Source organism: Fringilla coelebs (assembly GCF_963513975.1).
Source record: "Fringilla coelebs genome assembly, chromosome: 7".
NCBI lineage: Eukaryota > Metazoa > Chordata > Aves > Passeriformes > Fringillidae > Fringilla > Fringilla coelebs.
This window is the reverse complement of record NC_140035.1, coordinates 25,721,277-25,727,276: the sequence shown is the minus strand read 5'-3', so window position 1 is coordinate 25,727,276 and position 6,000 is coordinate 25,721,277. Positions and strand designations below refer to the sequence as shown.

Sequence of the window (6,000 nt, the reverse complement as noted above, 5' to 3'; positions counted from 1 at the left end):
TTTTATTTTTATTAAAAAAAAAAAGTCACACAAATGATAAAATATTTTGTTTTGGCCATTTGTCTCCCTCCTCCAAATGGGCACTTTATAAAAACCTTCTATACTTTTTTCCCCCTCCCTCTCTCCCTCGCTACTACCTCCAAGATGGTAGGAAAGTTGTTGTTTTGGAGGGCAGAGGAGCCGCTCTCTGATGTTATGTCCTCTCAGTGCCTGTAGTGGTGCTATAGGAGGCTGCTGGCTCTCTTCTTGAGCAGCCCCAGCAGCCCTGCCTTCTTTGCTGGAGAATATATTCAGGGATTCCCCTTAATAATCACCTACCCTCTGAGCACTTTGTAGTTTTAAAATAATAAAAGAGCCCCCAAAGCTTCCTCCCCACAAAAAGCAGGATCTTCTCAGAGACAGGGGGGCAGCAGCTCCTCAGCACAGAGCCCGAGCACATTCCCAGTCCCTCTGCTGGGGAGGAAACTCTGATCTGTCAGCCCAACAGAGGGAAAGGGGGGAGAGGAGAGAGAGGAGGGAAAAAAAAGCAGCTGGAAAGGTAAGCCAGGCCCGGCCTGCATCCCCGGGCTCGCGTAGCGCGGCAGGCGGTGCGGAGGGTGCAGGGCGGGCGGGGAGGCGGGCTACGCGAGGCCGGGGATCGGTCGGAGCGGCGTAGGCCGCAGTAGGGGGTGCGGGGAGCCAGGGGGGTTTTTGAAGCTTTCGGGCGCCGGGAGGAGCGCCGGAGGGGGGTGAGACGGCCGCCGGGGCACAGCGGGAGGGTCGGGGCGCGGCGCCTTTGCCCAGGAGGTGAAGGGCGGCGGGGAAGAACGGGGGCGGGGGGGCGCTAGGCCTCGGCGCGGCGCGGCCCGGCCGCTCCGCTCCCCGCCCCGCCGGGCCCCCCGCGCCGGGCCCCGGGCCCAGAGCGGGCCGAGCCCCGCCGCCGCCGGGGCCGGGCAGCTGGGGGGAAGCGGTGGGGGCGCCGCGGTTGGGGCCGCTCTTCCCCCCCAAGCCCCCCCGCCCCCCGCGCGGGGCGAGAGGGCCGCGGGACGGGGGGACAGGGGCGGCATTAATTTGCCGAAATGACTTTTAATGAGTGGTGCCGGGGTGGGGGGGCACCCCCTCCCCCAGCCCGGTGCGGGGCCGCCACGGCGGAGGCGGTGCCGGTGCCGGTCCCGGTCCCGCGGGGCTGCGCCGGCCGCGGCCTGGAAAGTTTCGCAGCGTTTTTGGGGTGCTTACCCCCCCGCCGCCGGCCACCCCCCGCCCGCGGCCGTGGGGACGGTGCCGGCGCGGCAGGGCACCTCGGAATGCGGCCGCAGGTTCCCCCCCGCCCGTCCCGTACCCCCGTTCCCCCCCGTCGGTGACCCCCTTCGGCCGGGCCGGCGGCGGGTGGATTCGCGCACAACTTTTTGGGAGGTAGCGGGGAGCGGTTTTGGGGGTGCGGGGAAGCCCTCGGAGTGTCCCCCCCGCCCCCCGAGCTGCCGGCACGTGGGGCTCCGGGCCGGCCCCGAGCACGGAACCAGGGGCGAGGGGCTGCCCTGGGAGCGCCTTCGGTGCCGGGCACATGCCGGGGCCGGCGGCTGCCTGAGCCCTGCCGGGGCTGGGCTGGGGTCCCTCGGCCACCCCGCTGTCCCAGGACCCGTTGGCGGGACAGGAGCCGCAGCCCGCTGGCTCCCCAGCCCGGGGAGGGGATCGCCTCGATAGCCCCTACACGGCAAGGGCTGTGTGTGGCCCCCTCTCATGTCCCGCTGGGCTGGGGCGTCTGTGTGAGGTGCTGCTGCTTCCCCCCAGGACTGAAAATGAAAGGATCCTTTTTTTCAGGGAAAAGAACGTCTGGTAGTTGTGAAGTGAGTGCACTGGAAGACCCACCATCGCACTTCACCCCGCACAGGTGAAATAGCTCCGGTTTCTAATGCGGGAGGTGGCACGTTTCGGTCAAATATTCCTTACTGTGTCTTTTAGGTCAAAATTATAATGGCTTTGTTCAAGTAACCTGAAATGAATTTTGGAAGTGACAGTGACACTCACCTTAAAACCTTATATTATACCATCTGATTAAAATACACAGAGTTAGTTCTAACTTCCTTACTCAACAATGTACAATGCAGGTTTATTTTAAGGCCTTTTAGTTTTTGAGGGTTGGGAGACTTAAAAATAAACTTGACAAAATTAGGGCAATGCACCGTTCCCCTGTAGACAGGTGCCCTTCCCTCTGGGCTCACCTGTAGCGGCCGTGTTCCATGCTCAGGCCATACCCACCAGGTACCACTGCTGATGGCTGAACTGGAGAGCTCGTGTTTTGTATGAAGCTGTCACAGACAAATTGGTGACATTCAGCCTTTTGCATGAACTGTTTGTAATATGTACAAAGATCACACAAGTTTTATTAATTGTAAAGCTTAATTATTTACTGAAAGCAACGCTAAATTTACGTACTGGGGGTAATTTTGATGATCAGTATTTTTGTGATGAGTGATTGAATTTGTGTGTAGGACCTGGTCGTACAGAACTGTGTGTACCATGTTCTCATGGTATGGTAAATCATCAGGAGGTACAAGTTTATTTTAGGACCACACTGAAATTCCAATAGCTTATACCTCCTGAAAGGCTCCTCTGTGAGGAGCTCTATTGGTTTATTTATTGAGTATTCCTACTGAAGCAAGAATGATATTGTATTGTGAGAAAATAAGTTTATTTGTCTTTGTAGTATTGGGACTAAAAATAAGACAAAGGTATTTTGTTTAACCTCATCTGGAAAGGCAGGCTATGTGTTATTTGAATAAATAAAAGACTTGGACTTTTTTTTCCCCCAAGTACAGATGCAAAGTGTGTTATGTTTAATCTCTACTTTATCTCAGGATATTGCTTTTGGTATTTTGAGAGAATGTTTTTAAAGTACATTTCTGCCATGTTGCAATGTCATAAAGGGTCCATTTGTTGCTGTATCTGAAGGCCACCTCTTTGCAGCCCTGCTCATCCTGGCAAAACCCAGGCCTGTTTATAACTACATTGAAATAACCCTGCGTGACAACCTCCCTGTGAGGATGTGATAGCAGGACTGGGGCCTGGAGACCTTCTGCTCAAACAGAGAAATCCTTGCTCAAAAAACTTTCAAGATACAAAGCCCATCTTGAACCTTAGGTCAGGAATAGTCATGTTTAAGAAATTACTTTTTTGAAATCTGTAGGAATGTACTCTTGGCAGTAGTTACAAATTTTCCTACATAAGTTCTTTTTTCTTTAGAAATCCTTTGAAGTTTCTAAAATTCGTAGAATCTTAAATGTTTGTTGTTTTTTAGGGTTTGGGCTATCTTTGTCAGGTTTTCTCTAAGATACTATGAGGTGCAGATGAGTGAATCAGCTGAAATTAAAATTCCTGTTCAAGTTCATCTGGTGTAGGAAAACAAAAAGAACCTGCTCAGTTTGTGAGCAAAGACTTCTTATTTTCCTCCTCATAGTTATGTTTTCTACTCTTGATTGTAACCAGTTACAATTCTATAAATTCTATAGCTGTAGCTATTATTAGGAATCATGCTTAAATTTAATTCTGTATTTATTGTGTTATAGTCTAAAACATTATCTGTTTTACCATTGTTGCCTAAAACATTCTGCTGCTTTTCTGTTAATATATTGGACATCCTTATGCAATGTAAACTGCCTTTTGCCAGAACTGAAGTAATAAGCTTTCTAAAAAGGCAGAATGAGGGCAATATTGCTTCTTTCTTCCTAGGTAGGTCTTAACATGTGAAAAAAAGTAGTCCAAAATACGATTCCAGGTGGTAACTAAAAATATCTTGTAAGATCTTAACATGTTGAATGCCTTGATCTGTCAGGGTTCTTGCATGTGTGTTGCAGTACCTGCACTTCAGAGGCCTTCCTGAGTAAGGACTGTACTCTAGTTAATGAAAGCGTTCTGTACAGGAACTCTTGTAGCTGACGTTGGTTGCTTCCCAGTGTCCTCTGTCTCAGTTTGAGTGCTTTTACTGACAAAAAGACTCTTGTTTCCACAATTACAGCATTCTTGGTTTGCAAGCTGAGTGTAGTAGAGAATGGAGCTGTTAAAAGACTAGAGCTAAGCCAAACTTAGGTTAGATCACAGCATAGGGACAGAAGTTACAACTTTGTGGTGTTGATGTTGATCACAATTAGATGTGGTACAGCTTCTCTTGATAGAACAAAACATTTCAAAGAGAGGTATTACTTGCCATGAAATAGAGAAAATGAATGTTTTAGATTCATACGTAGAAGTATACTTTTTACTAACACTGATTGAAAAGTTTTGCTATAAAATAGCTTTAAGTGCCTGTCTTTTTGTCATTTTATGGCTTCTGTTCATCTTGTAGTGGATGAAATTCCATGCTTCCAAACATCTTGCACTCTTATGTGTTTGCTCAGTTTCAGGAAATGGGTCTGACAGTGACAGATACTTGTTCTTTCTTGGTCAAGAGGAAATGACAAAACTACTATTTATGTTATTTGTCCTTGTGGAGAAGCTGAGATTCTTTTAGATCCATGTTCTACTTCTGGCCCCAAGCTGATGGTTTTGGGAACCCATGGAGATGATTGTACCTTGTCTGTGAGATGTCATGAACACACCAAGCAATTTAACATGAAATTTAGGCTAGTATTAGCAAATGCAAACAGCACAGTAAAGACCTCTGTAGTTGTGGATTTTGTTTGGATGCAGTGTGTGAAGCTCTGAGCTCAGTCCTCTTAATTATACATCTTTTAACCACCAGCATATAATTGCCTTGCAATTTACAATGCATTTGGGGATTCCATTGCCTAAAAGGGTCTTACGTACATTGAATGTCAAGTTCTGAGCATATGTTTAAGAATGTTTCAACCCACATGATTTAAAATGCTCTAATATTTTCAGCACAGCATTTACACAAAATTACCGATCTGAGTTTTGAGGCTCTAGTGCTTTGGGCTTTCTATTACTGAGTAAGCCATTGCCTTCCCTGTTGACTACTGACAATGTTAGGTACCAGATTTCTGTATGACATAATGCTGCTACTTGGATATGGTTATAGTAAAGATCATCCTCCAACGTTTGCTGCTACTGTTTTCCAGCCTCTCTGAAGGAGTGTTTAACTCTTTTAGAAGAGGGCATGTGGAGTGAAGAGCTACAGCTGTGTTGTCTTTGGAGCTGATGTGCACTGCAAGGGAGCTGATTATGCCTGTACTGAAAAGTCAGTACCAAAAGCAAGTTGGAAGCTGGCTTATTCCAGAGGGCAATAGTAGGTGTTGGCAGTTGGACAGGTGTGTTCCTGTGTGTATTGAAATCTTTATTTCTCTTTTTGCAGTCACTGTGCAAACCACCTTCAGTTGTCTTATGGACTACCAGTGGCTGCGCTCAGCAGGACAAATAGCTCTTCTCTTAAGTGCTGATGTCTCAGAGTGTGACTTTGCTCTGTGTCCTGCATGTCCTTGCTATAAAGCCTTGCTGGGGTGCTAAGTTTGTTACTCTTCTTCACATGTCCAGATAGGACTTTTGCCAGAGGGTGGAGATTTTCTTCCAGTCAGCTGCTCGAGAATAAAAAATGGGGCAAGGAGAGAAGTGAATGTGTTATGAAGTTACAAATATTAGTGATAACCTCATAAGAATGTGAAAAATGCCCTGCTGGGTCAGATTAGCTTGGATCCAACCTAATGTTCTGTCTAGGGCAGTAGGAATAAGTGATGCTACTTAGGAAGGGCATTAAAGCCCAGACACTTTTTTTGTGCTTTCTTCTCTTACTCCTCCACCACCCATATTTGTTAAATTGTTCATGCTAGCGAGTGCATCACTTATGTCCCTGTTGTCCATGAATTTCTCTATTGCCTGATGGTACTGTCTGCTTCCATAGTCTCATGTGACTATGCAAACGCCAGCAGTTCACTGCCTGTGAGTAGTAAAAATGAAGAAATACTTCTTGGATATGTTTTGAGTCAATCTCTTACTAACTTCATCAGGTACCCCTAGTTGCAATATTTTGTGATGTGGTATGGCTGCTCTGTATTTACCTTATTCCCTACCATG

The 6,000-nt window shown here is 47.7% G+C and overlaps 1 protein-coding gene across 3 annotated transcripts in view; it reads left to right on the top strand.

Annotated features, from left to right (window-relative positions):
* The first annotated feature begins 1,795 nt into the window (after positions 1-1,795).
* The window catches only part of INO80D (INO80 complex subunit D), a 44,146-nt gene continuing 39,941 nt past the window's right edge, over positions 1,796-6,000 (top strand). For all 3 annotated transcript variants that reach the window (XM_084209449.1, XM_084209450.1, XM_084209448.1), the window contains exon 1: positions 1,796-1,867. The gene's annotated coding sequence lies outside the window, so the exon portion shown is untranslated. The remainder of the gene's footprint in view (positions 1,868-6,000) is intronic.